A 19,736-nucleotide genomic window follows, 5' to 3' on the forward strand; every position below is an offset into this window, starting at 1 on the left:
TTTACATTAGGACATTCTTGGTGTTGTGCATTCATTGGGTTTAGACAAATGTTCAGCGACATGGATGCATCATTATAATATCATACAGAGTATTTTTACTACCTTAAAATTCTATGCTCTGCCTATTCATCTAGGTTGCCCCCTATTCCTGGTGACCACTGACTTCTCCGTTGTCTCTACAGTTTTGTCTAGAATGTCATACGGTTAGGATCCTACAGTAGTTAACCTTCTCAGATTGACTTCTTTCACTTAATAATATGCATTTAAGTTTCTTCTTTGTCTTTTCATGGCTTGATGGCTCATTTCCTTTTAGCATTAAGTAATATTCCATAATCTGGATATACCAGAGTTTATCTATCCGTTCACCTACTGAAGGACATCTTGCTTGCTTCTAAATTTTGGCACTTATGAATAAAGAAAGCAGCTATAAACATCTGCATGCAAGTTTTTGTGTGGATATAAGTTTTCAGCTCCTTTGGAACACAACTGCTGGATCATATAGTAAAAGTATGTTTAGTTTTGTAAGAAACGGTCAAATTGTCTTCTGAAGTGGCTATACCATTTTGAATTCCCACCAGCAATGTATGATTTTTTTGCTCACATCCTTACCAGCATTTGGCATTGTCAGTATTCTGGATTTGCCATTTTAATAGATGTGTAACTGATGGTGTGATACTCATCTAGAGCCAGACACCCTGGAGTGCAAAGTCAAGTGGGCCTTAAGAAGTATCACTTTGAACAAAGCTAGTGGAGGTGATGGAATTCCAGTTGAGCTATTTAAAATCCTAAAAGATGATGTTGTGAAAGTGCTGCACTCAATATGTCAGCCAATTTGGAAAACTCAGCAGTGGCCACAGGACTGGAAAAGGTCAGTTTTCATTCAAATCCCAAAGAGAGGCAATGCCAAAGAATGCTCAAACTACCGTACAACTGTACTCCTCTCACACGCTAGCAAAGTAATGCTCAAAATTCTCCAAGCCAGGTTTCAACAGAACATGAACCGAGAACTTCCAGATGTACAAGCTGGATTTAGAAAAGGCAGAGGAACGAGAGATCAAATTGCCAAGCAGTGAAGTCAGGAGAAGAAGGGGATTATAGAAGATGAGATGGTTGGATGGCATCGCTGACTCAATGGACATGAGTTTGAGCAAGCTCTGGGAGTTTTAATGGACAGGGAAGCCTGGCATGTTGTAGTCCATGGGGTCACAAAGAGTCGGACATGACTGAGACTGAACTGAACTGAACTGAAGTGGTATCTCATTTTTGTTTTAATTTGCATTTCCCTGTTGCCATATGATGAGGAGCATCTTTTCGTATGGAATTATTTTTCATAACACAATTTTAGGTGTTGTCATGTAGACTTTTTATAGTTTTCAACTCTTTAAATAATTTGAGTATTATATTTGTAATGTTTGTGGACTGGAGTTCCATGTAAACTATACTACTCTGTAAGTAGACATTAAATTCATTTTTAACATGTAAGCAAATCATTGGTTAAACTAAATAAAAATAGTCAAGACCCAGAGGAATCGGGTGGAGAGGGAGGTGGGAGGGGGGATCGGGATGGGGAATACGTGTAAATCTATGGCTGATTCATATCAATGTATGACAAAACCCACTGAAATGTTGTGAAGTAATTAGCCTCCAACTAGTAAAAAAAATAAAATTAAATTAAATTAAATAAAAAAAAAATAGTCAATTTGCAGTTATGTACTGAATTTGCAGCAACACAGTCTCTCTCATGTGAATATGATTGGTATATAAGACTGAGTTCCTGCCATAGAAGAAATAACACAGATGCTGACTGATGACCTTTGGAAGTGGCTTTGAATTTGAGAGTTTATTTCTACCCAGATTTCCACATGTCTTGAGGAATGGGTAAAGGGAGAAGCGTGGTGAACAGAATAGAGAGTAAATTTTTTACGTTGCCAGTGTCCTCAGCTTATTATCAGTGGTGCTATTTCTGCTATTTCTAAATGACTTCAGATTATAAGAAGCATAACTGGGTTTAGCTGCCTGGCACTTTGGCCACCTGATGCGAAGAACTGACTCATTTGAAAAGACCCTGACGCTGGGAAAGATTGAAGGCGCGAGGAGAAGGGGACGACAGAGTATGAGATGGTTAGATGGCATCACCGACTCAATGGACATGAGTCTGAGGAAACTCTGGGAGCTGGTGATGGACAGGGAGGCCTGGCGTGCTGCAGTCCATGGGGTCACAAAGAATCAGACACGACTGAGCGACTGAACTGAACTTTGTAGTAAGAGGTTGTTTATTCTAGGAAACCTGAACACCATAGTATCTGGGACTGAACAGAGGAGTATAATAAGTTCTCATGACCTAGAATGTGAGCTGGAATTAATAGAGGACATTAATTGAAGGTTTAAGTAGAAAATTCCCTTTCTCTACTGCTGCCTAGGAGGAAGATAGACCTAAACTAGAAATTTCTTTTGACTTTAATTTGTAATTTTAATGTGAAAATAATCATCTTAAAAGTTAGGCTCTGTAAATATAATTATATATGTCTGTCTGTCCAACTACTTAATTATAATCTATCATTCATCTAAAATAAGAGCAGATTTTGATAATAACATTTTTTAATTTTTTGACTTTAAAATATTTGGTTTTTAAATTGGTATGTTTTTACATTTTAATATCAACCATCTTTTATATTTTATTAGTTTTTAAAAGTTTTAAATCTTAAACACTATTTTATCTTATCTTTTAATTTTTCCCCACAAATCTTACTTACTCTTCTGATCATAACTCATTATTTTTGTAATATTAAATTCCATCTTTCTTTTATTTTTTGTTTTATCTTTAGAATCTTCTAAAATATCTAGCTTTCATTATTTTTTAATTGGTTGCAAATTCTCTTCTTCTTATTTGCAAATGCTTGTAGTTTTCCTTTAAACATTTTAATTTGACCTGAACTTATGTTTTTCTCTTTAATGTCTATTGTTTTCTTCTAATTAAAGTGGAGTCAACTAATTTTAACAACTTTAAATTATAAAATAATTTATTTTTTCTTAATATTTCTTTCAAAAATTAAGAAATGAAAGAAGCAGATTTCCTATCTCTGCAGCCTGTACTATTTCTTCTGACCATATTACTTTCTCTAGTAATGTAGTGTGACCTACTTCATTGACATAGAGAAGCCAAAACATCACTTCAGTGAGGACATGCAGCTAATTTTAAATTATCTAGGTTATTTAAAGAAAACAGAGCTATACATAATCCAGTCAGGGTGAAGCATGTTCACAAAGCCATCTTTGTTTTATCCAAAATTCTTTGTTAGGGCACATTGTGGAGACACTTTGCTGCATTCTAGTATATGAAAATGGTAAGGAGTGAAACTTGTACTCTTTAAAAATCAAGTCCAGGATGTTCATTTAACTAACTGGACCATTATGAGCTGGAACATGCTTTATAATCTGGTTTAAAAAGCAATATGCCCTTTGTCATAAGCAGGGGATAAAAAGTAACACAATTGGTTATCATTTCACACCCACCATATTGAAAATCATACAACTTACTGCAATTTTTCAGTATTTAAAATTTTACTAGAGATATGGAAAAATAAGGATCCTTGCAAACCGCGTGTGACATTGTATTTGGTACAACAGGACTGAAAAATAACTTTCAGTATGTGCTAAAATTGCCACATATCCTACACCTTGTTATTTTTACTGTTAGGTGTAGACCTTATAGAAATAGTTTTCAAACTTTTATGGCCTCAGAATAGCTTTAAACTCTAAAACATTATTTGAAGACCTCTAAGAATTTTGCTTTTGTAGAATATAATATAAATATACATATATATACATTCATAGAGAATGTGTACTCTATTCCTATAGAAATTTAAATTAAAAAAAGTTTAATTCTCCGATTTGAGAAAAATTTATTCATCAGTATATTTTTAAACAGCATAATAAGTTCATTACATATTAAAATAACATATTTAATGAAAAATTATTTTTAAAACAGAGAAATTAGTGGAAAGAGTGGCATTGCTTATGTTTCTTTATCTGGCTTAACAGAACACAGATTTATATTATGTGTATGTTCATGCTGATTCAGTAGGTTGTTTGGTTGAATAGGAAGGAACATTTGAATAACTTTTTATGTAATTATGGATATTCTTCCTTATGCTACACCAGAACTCAATAAATATTACTTTTAAAATGTTTACTTGCAATGTGGATGCTGTAGCCATGTCAATAAACAGTTTGTACTCTTACACTAAGATGCATTAACCTCTCTTATACTTTAAACAGATCTTATAACCATGCAAAATTCTATTATACTACCCATTGGATATTTGGGAAATAATGATTCAGTGAATTCACTTATGAGAATAAACAAGGCAAAGGATTCTTTAGTAATACTGTAAAAATACATTTGACCTCACATGTATTCCCAGGAGCTTCAGACTAAACCTTGAGAACTAAAAATTCAGAAAAACTCTTGCAGATATGCAGAAGAGATAAGAATTTTGTGGTTAATTTCAGTTTAAAATATATTGGGGAAAATAAGAGGCATCTGTTCTTTATAACTGAAAAACAAATTAATGGTAGAATCATACAGTTAAATTGAATGAGCTAGAGATAAATCTACCCTCATCAAGAAATTTCAAATATATAATGTTTAGTGGAAAAAGTGTTTGGTATGAAATAATGAATGTAAAATTAAAGAACACTTAAGAAAATGTTGCATACTTGGTGTGGATATGTAAGCACAGAGTAATATATAAAAACATAGTGGAAAAAAGTACCAGCACCATACTAGGTGAGAACTGAGCTCCTTAAAAACCTCAGAGAAGCTATCAGGTCAGAATCAACAGGTACAAATAACAGAAAAAGTCTGATGTGTTCCTCTAAAGAAATGAATTAAAAGTTTGCATTCAGAGCAGATCTGTATCTGCCTCTACTTTTCTGTAGCTACTGAGCTGAACTGTGTTGTATAATATGTAATAAAGCCTTGATGTTAAGTTCTAAACAAATGAAAACATTTATCTTAATATTCCAAGTGTGATTTGGAGCTCTAGGAAAAGCCTATCAGTGCCTATATTAATTCTAAATAATGATGAGAGTTTTGGGTGATAGAAGGAAATAGAGAAACAGTTTCTGACTGACTATGGAGTTGGAGTCTAAGATAAATCCAAAAAGATTTTTCTCTGAAGTGAAAGTTTTTGGTAGCGTGTAATCCCAGAATTCAAGCTAAATCTTTCCTTTGAGATAGGACAATACATCTAAGTATCAGTTCAGCCAGTTCAGTTCAGTGGCTCAGTTGTGAGCGACTCTTTGCAACCCCATGGACTGCAGCATGCCAGGCCTCCCTCACCAACTCATGGAGTTTACTCAAATTCATGTCCATTGAGTCGGTGATGCCATCCAACCGTCTCACCCTCTGTTGTCCCCTTCTCCTCCCACCTTCAATCTTTCCCAGCATCAGGGTCTTTTCTGATCTACATATCAGGACTTCTTAATCAGGAAAAGCAAATGAGAACCCACTCCAATATTCTTGCCTGGGAAACCCCACAGACAGAGAAGTTTGATGGGATACAGTCCATGTGGTTGCAAGAGTCAGACATAACTTAGCAATTAAACCACCACCACCAAATAAATTCCAGATATACCAAAGTTAATTTAAGACCTCATATTCAAGCATAAACAGGCAAATGTGAATCAATAATGCTTTTAGGAAATTAAACACCTTTGAAAAGAACACCAAACTAGTAAAACAGTAACTATCACCAAGGAAAAGAATTAATAAAAAGGAGAAAATATATATCTAATTAACATTATTGAGACATTTGAGAAAGTATCATATCAAAATAATAACTTTTAAAAATAAGCAAGTAGTTTTTTTAAAGTAAATATGTAATTATTATAATTACATGGACCTCAGTGGATGAACTAATTAGAATACAAAAAGTGTGGACAGGAAGATGGAGCCAATACACATACTATATTTGTATGTTGCATGTCTTTTTAAACTAGAATGTATACTCCATGAATTCAGAGATTTTATTTGCTTGGCTATTTACAGTATCCCTAGTTCCTTGAAAAATGACTAGTATGAAGTAGGTACCCCCAAATTTGGTGACTAAAAGAATGATTTGTGAAAATTATTGTGAGCCTATTTATACTTGTTGTTCAGTTGCTAAGTCGTGTCTGACTCTGTGATCCCATGGACTGCAGCATGCCAGGCTTCCCTGTCCTTCACTATCTCCCAGGGTTTGCTCAAACTCATGTCCATTGAGTCGGTGATGCCATCCAACCATCTCAATCTCTGTCATCCCCTTCTCCTCCAGTCCTCAATCTTTTCCAGGATGAGAGTCTTTTCTAATAAGTCGGCTCTTCAAATCAGGTAACCAAAGTATTGGAGCCTTAGGTTCAGTATCAGTCCTTCCAGTGAATATTCAGGGTTGATTTACTTCAGAATTGATTGGTTTGATCTCCCTGCTGTCCAAAGGACTCTCAGGAGTCTTCTCCAGCAACACAGTTTGAAAGCATCAATTCTTTGGCTTATTTAAATATTGCTTACTTAGTCTTTTGAAATAGAAATGGAATCTTCTATTATAAAATAACATCTAAAATATTTGCTCAGTTTTCATGGGATATATAAACTTCTGATTGAAATCCCAAACATTTATTTGTAAATACATAAAGAGTGTTTTCCTTTTCCACTGTTTGTAGCATCACCATTTTCAACACATGAAGTATTCTTTGGAGAGGGAAGTTTTAAAGGAACAAGAAGGCATAGTGTTCTCATATACATAGTGTCTTGCATATACAAAAGCAGCTGCTTGAGAATGATGATGCTTTAAAAAAAATGGCACTGGTGGCTGAAAATCATTAAGTGTGCAAATTGTTTTACTTATCTGGCTCTTTTCTAATTATTAAACCATCTCAATTGGAATATGTTTATTTATCTCTTTCATTATTTTTAATTTCCAAATGTTCATTCTTACCTCATCTGTGATTACAGACTGTAGTTGTTTATTTTAAGTTGATGTCACAAAAGAACAAATTATCTTTATTGCTTTTTGAAAAGTGCATTAAGAACAAATCATGATGTGGCTTATGGAAAATGAAATAACTTACAGAGAAAAATAGTCAATTATTTTGAATTACAAAATAATGTCCTTAAAATCATGTGGGCATGCTAATCAATAAATTAGCAGATTTAAAATGAAAACTTTACCATTACAAATGAAACATCATAATTCCAGACATCTTGATTCTTAATTTCCAAAGATTCAATTGGTTGGATGAATGTAAGGATAATCCAATTTCATTAATTTGTAGATTTGTAATACATTAAAAGATCATTGTCAATTACTTTTTGCACATTTTCCTTTAATTTTTGTGCAGCTCCAAAAATATTGGAATTCTCTGAGAGCCTGTGAATGTGAGAAGACTAACTAAAATTATAACTGTTTCTATTACCTTATATTGGATAAACCACAGTTGGTAAATTTGAATGAAATAATTCAAAATAAAAGTATGATCTATTGGCAGGTTCCCCATGCCACAATCTGTAAATACATATGTCATATACAAATTAATACAGAGAACAATATATCCTATCTTAAGTATAAACTTGATAGTCTCCTAAATTCCTGTAAATTTATTTTTCTTTTCTATAGCTACAAGGTTTTTCTGTCATTCTTCTAACCTTTTATTCATACTCTTGTGTCTGATTCAGCTCCTCCTTGCTGTTGAACAGTTCAATTTGCCCTCTTCCGCTGGCTTATCTTCACCTCCCTTTTACCTCCTCAGCTTGTCCTTGTTTGATTTAGTTGTTAAGACACTGAGTCTCTGTTAACTTATGTCCTGGTCCTCTGTTCTTGTCTCCAGAGGGAATGGAATCAGGTAGTTCCATTTCTCATTATGTCTGTCAAAATAAAAAAATAAAAAATCCAATTAAATTAAGACAATGTAGTATTATCTCATTTAGAGTAAACATTTTCATTTTATCTTGATAAATACATGTATCTAGTATCAATTACCAAATAGTTTTCTTCTAAATAGATGATCAAAGCTATAGTTAACTTGGTTGTCATTGTAATGAATACAGCAAAGCAATGAGTTTGCATTTTACTCAATGCCAGTAAAAGCATATTTGCATTAATATGTCTTTAAATTTGACTCATAGTGTTTATGAGAAATTCATTTATTTTTCCCCAATAAACTTATAATGCAATTTTATTCCAGCCATTTTAAATAAAATAGAAACAAGATTTAAGACCCTCTAAGATATAATATGCTGAGTGGTTAATGACATTCACTTAGCATTTCCTAAAGTAAATTATGTTGAGATTGAATTCAATTATTCAGGAAGTCTTATTAGAGCTTATTCAGGAAGTCTTATTTGCGTACATTTGAATGTACCCAAAATGATACACTATATCCTATTTGCACTAGGCTATTAATTCTACAATTCTCTTATGAAATCTAACCTATGAGCAGATGCATAATAGAGAATACAGAGGAAATGCTTTTTTTTGAAAAATTACACTAATACTCTTTGAATTATTTTGTGAGGTTTGATATATTGTGAATTATAAAACTTGTTTCAATTTGAACGAAAAAACTAAATGAAAAAATAAATTTTATATAGTCATTTTCCATTTAGGAACAGTAAAATGCATTTTTTAAAAAATATAACTAAAAACAAAACTCTTACATTGTCAGGAAAAATAGTATTTAGGATTTTAATTCAGCAGTGCAAATATATCAGTCAATTAATCCCATTACTTCTCTTTACTAATGCAAATACAGCTTTTAAAGATGAAATTTGGTTCTTCATTCTTTAGCCCAAATTACACACTGGTAGATAGAGTGAAAGGAGATATTTGGGAGACACTAAAAGTACCCAAGAGAAATCTATTAACAGAAATAGAAAATAACAGCACACAGAAAGTAACAGTTTTGATCTCTTTATCCTGAAGTCAATTTTCATGCATTTTTGTATGTGAAAATATGAATAAAATAAAATTTATACTATTTTCTCATTAATAAAGCTTCAAGGATGAAAAAAAGAGTCTGGGCTTCCTAAAGGACCTCAGAGGATACTAAAGAATATTTTGCCTTGAGATAATGTCTGATCATGATCTCAGAAAACTAATTCAAGTATACTTTAATTGTGACTGAGATTCAGACAGAAAATTTTGGCAAAATGACTACCCATTTTCCAATACTCATTCCCATTCCTCTCTGACAGATATGATAGTGAATTATATAACTGACTTTATCATGCCAATTTATCTTTGGTATCAAACCTGATAAAGGCAAAATAAAACATTAAAAAATTGTATACCAATTTTATGATGAATATAGACACAATATTTAAACATCATTGTGTGGACACAAGGACTCAGTGGGCTGATATCACACTTGGAATAAGGGATTCTGCCCACTGGGGTGTAAAGCTTTTAGGTTGTGCAGTCCAGAGAGCGCTAGCTCCTCCCCTAATATGATCGTAGACAAGGCTGAGGTCCATACCTATTGATGTAGCTGTAGAACCTTGGCCTACCTTTAATGCTCCTTCAGATTCATGATTGAGGGAGCACTTGAACTGATGGCAGTTGGTTGTAGCCCATTTGTTGCCCATTTCCTTAGAGTTTTTCAGGAGGCCATCTCCTTCTCATGAAGGCCAGTGGTCAAGTGACTGGACTTGGAGAAGTTAATCCTGAGCTCCAAAACCCAGTAAAGTGCTTCAGTTGTGTTAAAGGCAGCACATGAAGTTAAAAGAAAAAAGAAGATTGATAGTTTTATAAACATGCTTTTGTTTGCCTCCCTGTTGTCGTTCATTCACTCAATCATGTCCGATTCTTTGTGACCCCAGGGACTGAGCACAGCAGGCTTCCCTGTCCTTCACCATATCCTGGAGCTTGCTCCAACTCATGTCCAATAAGTCAGTGATGCCACACAACCATCTCATCCTCTGTCATCCTCTTCTCTTGCCCTCTATCTTTCTCAGCATCAAGGGTCTTTTCCAATGAGTTGGCTTTTTGCATCAGGTGGCCAAAGTATTGGAGCTTCAGCTTCAGTCCTTCCAGTTAATATTCAGGGTTGATTTCCTTCAGGATTGATTGGTTTGGTCTCCTTGCAGTCCAACGGGCTCTCAAGAGCCTTCTCCAACACCACAGTTCAAAAGCATCTATTCTTTGGTGCTCAGCCTTCTTTATGGAGCAATGAAGTCAAAGCTGGATTAAAGCAGGTTTGAGAGGGATGGGGCTACAGAAGTGGAGGAAACTAGCAGAGAAAGTATAAGAATTTTCTTTTTAGAGGGAAAAGAGAAATGCATGATGATAGCACATGTGAAACCTAAAGGACATTTTCTTTATTCTTTCTTTTTTGTTTTTCCTTCCTCCCTCCTTCCCTTTCTCCCTTCCTTCAATCTTTCCTTCCTTCCTGAATTCCTTGTGCAGATCAGCACATTTGTTTGTGATGGGAAGGATATATTAAAATGAAAAGTGAGGAACTGATGATTCAGGAGACAGAGTGGACAGTTACTGAATAATTGTCTTTGAATGATGGCAGAGATGGGACTCATTGCAGCAGTAGAATCATTGGTTTTAGAGAGGAACCCTGACAGCTTTTCAATAATGACTCTAGTAAAGACAGAATGATTTGCAGAAAGACAGGTATGATAGTTACGGTCATGGCATCCTATGAAAATTCTCTCCTATTGTTTCTGTTTTCTCCATAAAATCAGAAGCAAAGTTATCATCTGAGGATGAGCAGGAAGAGGAGTAATTGGAATGTGGAAACTGTAAAAAAGGTAGTAATCCAATAAACTTTATTCTAGAGAGCAATTTTCAGGTCGTATTTTTTCACATTCAGTGATTTTAGAACTATATAATTTTCCTGATTTGAAATGGTTCTCTCAGATTGAAAACTGAACTTTCATTTAGCATTCATAAACAATGTGGCTTATATTATTTTGTATCAATGGTTAGCTTTGGCTATAATTTCTGACAGTGGTCACTCTTGACTTAAATATATTATCAAGTCCTTCAGTAACTATTCAGTTCAGTTCAGTCGCTCAGTCGTGTCTGGCTCTTTGTGACCCGTTGAATCGCAGCACGCCAGGCCTCCCTGTCCATCACCAACTCCAGGAGTTTGTTCAAACTCATGTCCATCGAGTCGGTGATGCCATCCAGCCCTCTCATCCTCTGTCGTCCCCTTCTTCTCCTGTCCCCCAATCCCCCCCTGCCCAGCATCAGGGTCTTTTCCAATGAGTCAGCTCTTCGCATGAGGTGGCCAAAGTATTGGAGTTTCAGCTTCAGCATCAGTCCTTCCAATGAACACCCAGGACTGATTTCCTTTAGGATGGACTGGTTGGATCTCCTTGAAGTCCAAGGGACTCTCAAAAGTCTTCTCCAACACCACAGTTCAAAAGCATCAATTCTTTGGCGCTCAGCTTTCTTCACAGTCCAACTCTCACATCCAAACATGACTACTGGAAAAACCATAGCCTTGACTAGGTGGACCTTTGTTAGCAAAGTAATGTCTCTGCTTTTTAATATGCTGTCTATGTTGATCATCACTTTCCTTCCAAGGAGTAAGCATTGTTTAATTTCATGGCTGTAATCACCATCTGCAGTGATTTTGGAGCCCCCCAAAATAAAGTCTGACACTGTTTCCCCATCTATTTGCCATGAAGTGATGAGACCAGGTGCCATGATCTTAGTTTTCTGAATGTTTAGCTTTAAGCCCACTTTTTCACTCTCCTCTTTCACTTAGGGCCAAATAAACTGAGTTGACACACTTTAGGGTACAAAACACTATGAGTAAAAGAAAGAGAAAAAATCATCTAATTGAGGAGGCTATGAAAAAATCTCTTAGAAGAAATAGCATATCAAGTTTGATCTATCATTGTCATTGTGCTTAGTCATTCAGTCACGTCTGACTCTTTGCAACCCCATGGACTGTAGCCTGCCAGGCTCCTCTGTCCATGGGGATTCTCCAAGCAGGAATACTGGACTGGGTTGCCATGCCCTCCTCCAGGGGATCTTCCCAACCCAGGTTCTAAACCCAGGTCTCCCACATTACAGGCAGATTTTTTACTATCTGAACCACCAGAGAAGCCAAAGAATCCTGGAGTGGGTAGTCTATCCCTTCTCCAGGGAACGTCATGATCCAAGGGTCTTCTGCATTGCAGACAGATTCTTTACTAGCTGAGCTACCATTGATTAAAAAAAAAAAAAAAGACACCATATAAGAGAGAAAAAGAAGGTCCAGCACAGAATCTGAGAAATGTTTATAATTAGAAAATCAGAAGAGGAAAATAAGAAAGGATGATTAGGAAGAAAAGAAATCAAAGGTGAGAGGAGAACTAGGCATTTCAGTTCCTCTAATTATCGAAACATTGCTCTAATGCTGGTTATTCTGCTATGCACTGGAAACTTAAGAGTCAGTCCACACCTCTAAGGCAGTCACATTCCAATGGGGAGACTTAATCGGGGGTCTCTTCCATAGTTGGACAATTTTCATTCAAGAGAATCCTGAACACTTTTTAAAGGAGACAGTAAAGAGCTAGAGAATGAGAAAATTGTAATGTGTTGAAATGTGAGCTGTTTAGTCCAGATACTTAGACAAGTAAAATCTGGCTACTTTGTTTAATTCTTTTTATGTGGAAATGACCTTTAGCTGACTGCTTCGAATAGCTACCCTTTGTTTTTGCCTACTCCATGTTCTCAGGACACAGAAATTCCCTAGTTTCAAAGCTGTGAAAGTTCTATGTGGGTTGTTGGGCTGATTGTACTAACTTAAGTAACCTTTGAAATTTTGCCAGTCGGTGGCACATTAGGCAGTTCAAAATGAAATTCTCTTAAGGCAAACTGGGAACTATTGGTGAGTTGCATAAATCAACTACTATTGAATTTTATTTGCTTCTATAATAAAGATCTTTCTTGTTATAAAAACTTGTTGCTATATATAACTTGATTTAAAACAAAACTCCATTAGCTGAATGTCTACATTTAATTGACACAATAATTCAAATTAAAATCTTATTGCTGAATGAACTTTCTCCCATAAAGCATTGCAAATTATTTTCTTCCTCTGTATGGTAACTGTTGAAGTGTAGAGAAAGCTTAAATATGTCATCAAAAAATATTACAGGCATTTAATACACATTAGCCAAGATTTTATGGTAAGAAATTTTCTCCCCTTGCCATGTCAGGTCCTGTAATATTTTTAGCTTCTCTAATTTTCATTTGGCAATCCTTCAAGTGGCAAAGTTTATCTACTGGTTGGACCAGTCTTTGTTGCTTTTAGGAGTGTCTATTCTTAGGCACCAATGACAGGGTTGCAGGCATCTGACCTATGGCATGATTGGACTCTCAGTGTAGGACTCAAACTCAGATCCGAGACTTCAGTCTCCCGGTCAAATGCCTCACCCGTGACTTAAAGGCTATATTGTTTCTTACTAATGTAATCTATGTGTTTGCTTAATTATTTTGGCATATTAATTAATATCACATCTATCTTAGTAATTAAGTTAAGTAACTCTGAACTTCCTAACGCACATCTTCTGAAATATCTTCCTTCTTTTATCAACATCAACATGGCAATCTAGTTCTGTCACTGTCTTCTAACGTAATTTGGCAACAGAGTCATAAGAACTTGTTGTAATCCAACTTAATTTTAGGATGCAGGATAAAAAGACATACTTCCTATGGTTTCCTAAGCTGTAACCTTACATACCACTCTGAAACTAAATGCTGGACTCCTAGATTCTAAGCTCTTTCCTGAAATAGCTCTTTTCATTTACATACACAGGCAATATTTACATGGGGCCACAGTGGGTAGAACAGGAAGGATTTTCATTGTGTGTAAACCAGCCTTCTCCTACTGCCTTTTCTGCTGTGACTTCAGATTAAGTCACTGCAATTATCAGAAATATTTCATATTCCATTTTATGATGTGGTAGTCTGGCATTTCATTTTATTGCTTTCCTCCTAGGACACTTCTTGGTTTCCTTTGCAAATCTTTTTATATCTGTTAAAATATAGCAAAAATAGCAAAAGAAAAAGGAGAAAATATTGAAACTATCTGTTGGCATGCAGTGCTGTGGAAACACAATATTTGGAACTTCAACTTCATTGAGAAGTATAGTAAGAATTTGTGAGTTTTTTCTTTAAACATTAAATCAATAAGTAAAAATGTCCAGGTCATAAAATAATTTAATGTTTGACAATACAATCATGACAGCAGAATAAATAATATTCTTAAAGAAAAGAAATGTATATGAAACCTGTTACAAGTTTCAGGAACCCAATTTCATCATCTGCTATTTGTGCACTTTATATAACATAGAAAGGAAAAATTAAGACTTGAAAAGGTGAATTTAATAATGTCACAATGCATACTAGAATTATTAGAACAAAGCGATAGATGCTTTCAGCCTAACTTTGACTAAAATGTTTATACAAACCCTCAACCCCTTACCTCATGGGAGCATTTCATTTTCTTCTCTTCTCATACCAGAGTATCATAATCGATAAGGGCAGAGACTGTGGGCTCAGACTGTTGGACTTAAATCCCACCTCCCCTACCTGTTTGTAATGAGATCTTGGGCAAGTTAAACTCAGTTTGCCAATCTATAAAATAGGAATAATAAATTTATCCATGTCAGTAAATTTAAGCAAGATATTTCAGGAGTACAAATTATAACTGAGTGGACTTGTTTTGTATATGAGGAATGCTGCCTAATAATGGTTTCTAATAGTTCCTACTGCTAAACTACATAGGGAAACAATATATGTGTGACACTAGACTTTTGCTGCTTAACTCAGAACCCACAGCTGCCCCTATGTGGAGCAATTGTGGGTTCAGAGTTCAACCTTCCTCTCTGAATCAATGCAGCAAATCAGATGATAAAAAATGCAGTTCTTGAGAGTAATGCAATCCACAAATATATTTAATTACTCATAAATCATGATTCATCTTAAAGCTTAATGTGACACCTGCTAGCAGAGAAATTTAATCAATTTATCATTGTTTGAAATGTGTTTATCTTTTGAAATAAAGGGCAGAGTTCATCTTATAAAATATTGAGAAAATTAGATTAAGTAATAGGCTTAAGAGCATATGAAGTCAACAGTTGGAACAAGACTGAGGACTCCAGATTCATGGCCCTTTTATTTACCCCTCAAATAATATTTTGCCTTATGTCATTAACTACACACAGCTTCTTTGTGGTTCTGTTTTCTGTATAGAAATGTAACTCAAAGTTTGATTGTCTGATTAATCTGTAGATAAAGTAATAGAGATATATATTTAAATAAATAGATTCTATTTATTTAAAGAGAAGGGATCGCTTTAATTTCACCAGATGTTAGATAGATTTTTACAAGGATTGTCAAAGATACAGTATTTGGTATCTATTTGATCAGTATACTTTCCCATATATTCCTTTTTATCCAAGAACTTACATTTTTATTAAATTTGTATGTGGCCTTGGGTGAATGCATTTAATTGATCCCAAAATATAGTAATCTAGGTTCTCCAAGAGTTATTTAATGAGAATAAAATAAACACATTCAGGATTTATTTTTAGAACTAATGATGTTAATATTGGTATTATTACGATAACCTCTCATTGTCAATTGTATACAGTTTTCTGAACACTATATGTCTTAGGTTGATGGTGGCCTTGGAATGAGGGTCCTTCTGCTAGTGATTTATTGACAAAGGGCTCCTAAGTGAATCCACTAAGGGGATGGAGTAAGAAGAGGAGAAAGTGGAAGGAAGGCAACATGGATAGATTTAGGCAAAGCTCTATGGAGGATAGGGCTTCCCAGGTGTCACTTATGATAAAGAACACACCTGCCAAGGCAGATGTGGGTTCAGTCCCTGGGTTGGAAAGATCCCCTGGAAAAGGAAATGGCAACCCACTTCCGTGTTCTTGCCTAGATAATCCCATGGACAGAGGATCCTGGTGGACTACAGTCTGTGGGGCTGCAAAGAGTCAGACAGGACTGAAGCACATGTGCTATGGAGGCTAGCATTTCCTTATCCTACAGGAGAAGTCTGGAAAGTTATGTATCTTGATATCCTATGTATCCTCAGATGTATCCTGATTTTAGATGAGGGAGCTGTACCAGTCAGTCGTTGATTAAAGATCTTTGTGAGAAGAATGCAAACTCCCAGGCTTTCCACACTTTCACTCTGAATTAACAGCCCCAGCAGCCTGTGGGCAGTTCTCCACAGTTGGAGGAGGAGTACAAAATAAGCTTAAAGATCCACAGAATTTATCTCTGTTCTTTGTATGAACTGAATATTACTATCCAAAATTTAGTTGAAAAAACTGAAAGGAGTTTGGCAAATTGTTCAAAGTGACACAATAATGAAAGGAGTTGAATTTGAATAAATTTCAGTTCTTCACAGTGATAATTTGTCTCAGATTCACAACAATAAATTTATTCAAGGTGCTAAAATAAATGTAATTTTTCAAATGCCTCATAAACTTTCATAAAATGGGTGAGAAAGTGATAATATATGACTTAATACATATTATTCCTGACAAAGCATTTTCAGAAACGTTAAATCCAATTTTTCAACACTTCCAAGTAAAATAGTGTGAGATTGCTGCAATTAATTGTGTAGAAATTGTTAAGAGAAGAATTTCAGAAAAGCATTAGTTTCAGAATCAGTTTAGGTTAGTGATCACTTTCTGATATGACGTGAAGTAATTTACAAAAACACACAAAACATCGGGACCTGGGAACCATCATTAGATGCTGGCTTCTCTGGTGATTCAGACAGTAAAGAATCTGCCTGCAGTGTAGGAGACCTGGGTTCAATCCCTGGGTGGGGAAGATCCCGTGGAGGAGGGTATGGCAACACACTCCAATATTCTTCGCTGGAGAATCCCATGGGCAGAAGAGCTGGCAGGCTACAGTCCATGGGGTCGCCAAGAGTCTGACGCGACTTAAAGGGACTGAGCATCCATACACATCTGGACTAAAGGGCAAGAGACTAATTTAAAATAAAAATCTCCTGAGTGGGGTGCTTATAGTTTACAAGAAGTTTTCAAGAACAATACCTCACTTATTTCCCATAATGTTCCTCTGCTATATTTATTTTTTATTATTCTTATTTTATACATGAGAAAGTTTAGGATCTAAAAGTTAAGAAAAATTTTCATATCATCTAGTTTAATTAGATTCATGATCAGAGTTGAGGTATTTTAACTCAAGAGTGCAATAGGACACTGCTGTGGACATTCTGTGGACCAGTACTGCAGAATATATGCATGTCATGTCTACAGAGTTCAGGGTGCCCCTACAGTCCTTCATGTGCTTTGTATCAGAAATTGACAAATCATTCACATTAAAGCAGTGTGTGTGTGTGTGTTGGGGGTGGGGGTGGTGGGTGGAGGGGCTGGAGAATTATTTACCCTGTTAAATGTCTGAGGAAAACCAATAATTCTCTCTCACAAGAAAAATTCACATATACCTACATTTTTCACATATCCCTACACTTTTCACATATAATTTCAGTTGGTTTTATGACATGTGAGTGTCCATGTTAATGAATTTGGTTTAGAAAACTTTTCAAGTCTGAACATCTTAGAGAAGGATTAGTAGGAGACAAGGACTTGAGGAGGATTCACCACATGGTCACTTATGAGAAACCTGGAGCTCAGGAAAGAATGAAGGAGATATAGAAAAAAAGTAGTAAATTACAAAGCTTCATTCTTAGGTTCATATGAGTTCAGAATGTCTGAATGTTGTCATTCAGATTTGGGGAAGAAGTGGTCATGATCTTCTACTTTCTTCAAGATAACATCTTGTGATTTCCCCAATAGGTAGAATCTCTGTATTCTGATCATCTCTGTATTCTGATCATGTGTACGCATGTGCTTGTCCCACTCCTATTCATCACTAGGGCCATAGGTATCAGTATTCCAACAGAAAACCAACAGCACGTTCACATTAAAATAATTCAAAAATTATTTTATGAAAAACATATTCACAAAGATTTAGGAAAGTTACAGAAAATAATGCAGGATCCTGGGGTTATGAAGAGTGTAGTTATTAGCTAACCTTAGGTCTTAGGGAAGGGTGGAGTAGTTATTAGAAATCGAAAGCAAAATTGTTGTGTAAATAGGATTGTCTTAAAAATAGTTAAGACTTTGGTCCAGAAACTCTGTCAGTCTGAGACAATCACTCAGTACAGGATCTAGGGGAATAAGTACTCTCTCTGCCTTCTAGGATCTCTGATTTTGCTCACAGGCTCCTCATTTTCCAGCCAAACCCAACAGGAAGCATGAGAGAATCTCCTGCCGTAGTTCAGTCAGGTCATTCTTTGAACAGAAAGCAACTTTCTGCATCCAAAGGGGCAAACAGAACACATGTAGCAAAGAAAACTAGAAAGCAAGTGTATATACACACACACTCACACACACCACTCTACTGCTCTTGCCTCAGTCAAGTCCTGTGTATCATCTATTCAAGGTAAAGTTCAAGTTGTTCCTATTTATGAAGTCTTTTCTGATGCCCTGCCCCATGCTGGATCTAAAGGAGGTCCTGAAAAGTCATGCTGCTTTGAGCTAAAACATTACTAGGGTACTTGATCTGCCTTCCACCTTATTTATAATATTTGTCTTCAGCTTTTATCTCCTTTGTTAACTAAGTGTCTTAAATGGAGAGGCTGTGTTTTATACAGTTTTGACTCTTTCCCAGCACCTCAATAAATGTTTGAATGATAGATTGAAGGCTCTGAGAATTTAGTTTTGAGTGTCTTAAAGTGGGATATAATTATGAGTACCTTTTCTCTTAAAGAATATATCTTGTCTTTCTTCTTTTTTTTCTTTAAGCTTGCCAGATTCAGAAACATTTTATCTGTTGCTTGGATACTAATGTTTTCTTCTATGCTTTGTGAAAAGACTCTGTAATGACTTTCAAACAGTTTGTTCAACCTTTTAATTTTCTCAGGCATGGAAGACATAGCCAGATGCATTCAAATTTTTATTTATTTATTATACTCAAATAAGATTAACATAATACTTTTTCATATATTAATTTATTTTTTCACTCATTTAATACATACTTTGAGATGCATAAAGAATTATAATGTAGAAGCCATTCATTGATTATAAAGGGAGCAAGACCCTAAGTGAGATCAGAAAGGGAGAGTATACTTCTAGTAAGAGGCAGGAGGAATGGCTTCCTGGGTAGCTGTGCTTAGGAGTGGGCCCACAGAAGCTTTCTGAGGTGGTAATGACTTAACCTGAGCATCAATAAAGATCAATTAGGCAATTTACACTTTTTGCCCTTGTTGATACCAACTTTTTACTCTGCTTCTCTCATCATTTTCCTGTTTACCATATACATGTCAGATCCATAGATTGTTAAATTTAGTAGGAACCCACTTCAACCAATCTGTCATAAAAGTGATACCCAGGGAACAGAATTGATCCAAGAATAAACAGCCAGTTCTATTCTTGTTGTTCAGTCACTAAGTCAGATCCTACTCTTTGCCACCCCATGGACTGCAGCATGCCAGGCTTCCCTGTCCTTCATTATCTCCTAGAGTCTACTCAAACCCATGTCCATTCAGTCAGTGATACCATCCAAACCATCTCATCCTCTGTTGCCCCCTTCTCCTCCTATCCTCAATCTTTCGCAGCATCAGGGTCTTTTCCATTGAGTTGTCTCTTCACATCAGGTGGCCAAAGTATGGGAGCTTCAGCTTCAGCATCAGTCCTT

This window comes from Cervus elaphus, chromosome 25 (genome assembly GCF_910594005.1).
Source record: "Cervus elaphus chromosome 25, mCerEla1.1, whole genome shotgun sequence".
NCBI classification, from domain to species: Eukaryota; Metazoa; Chordata; class Mammalia; order Artiodactyla; family Cervidae; genus Cervus; species Cervus elaphus.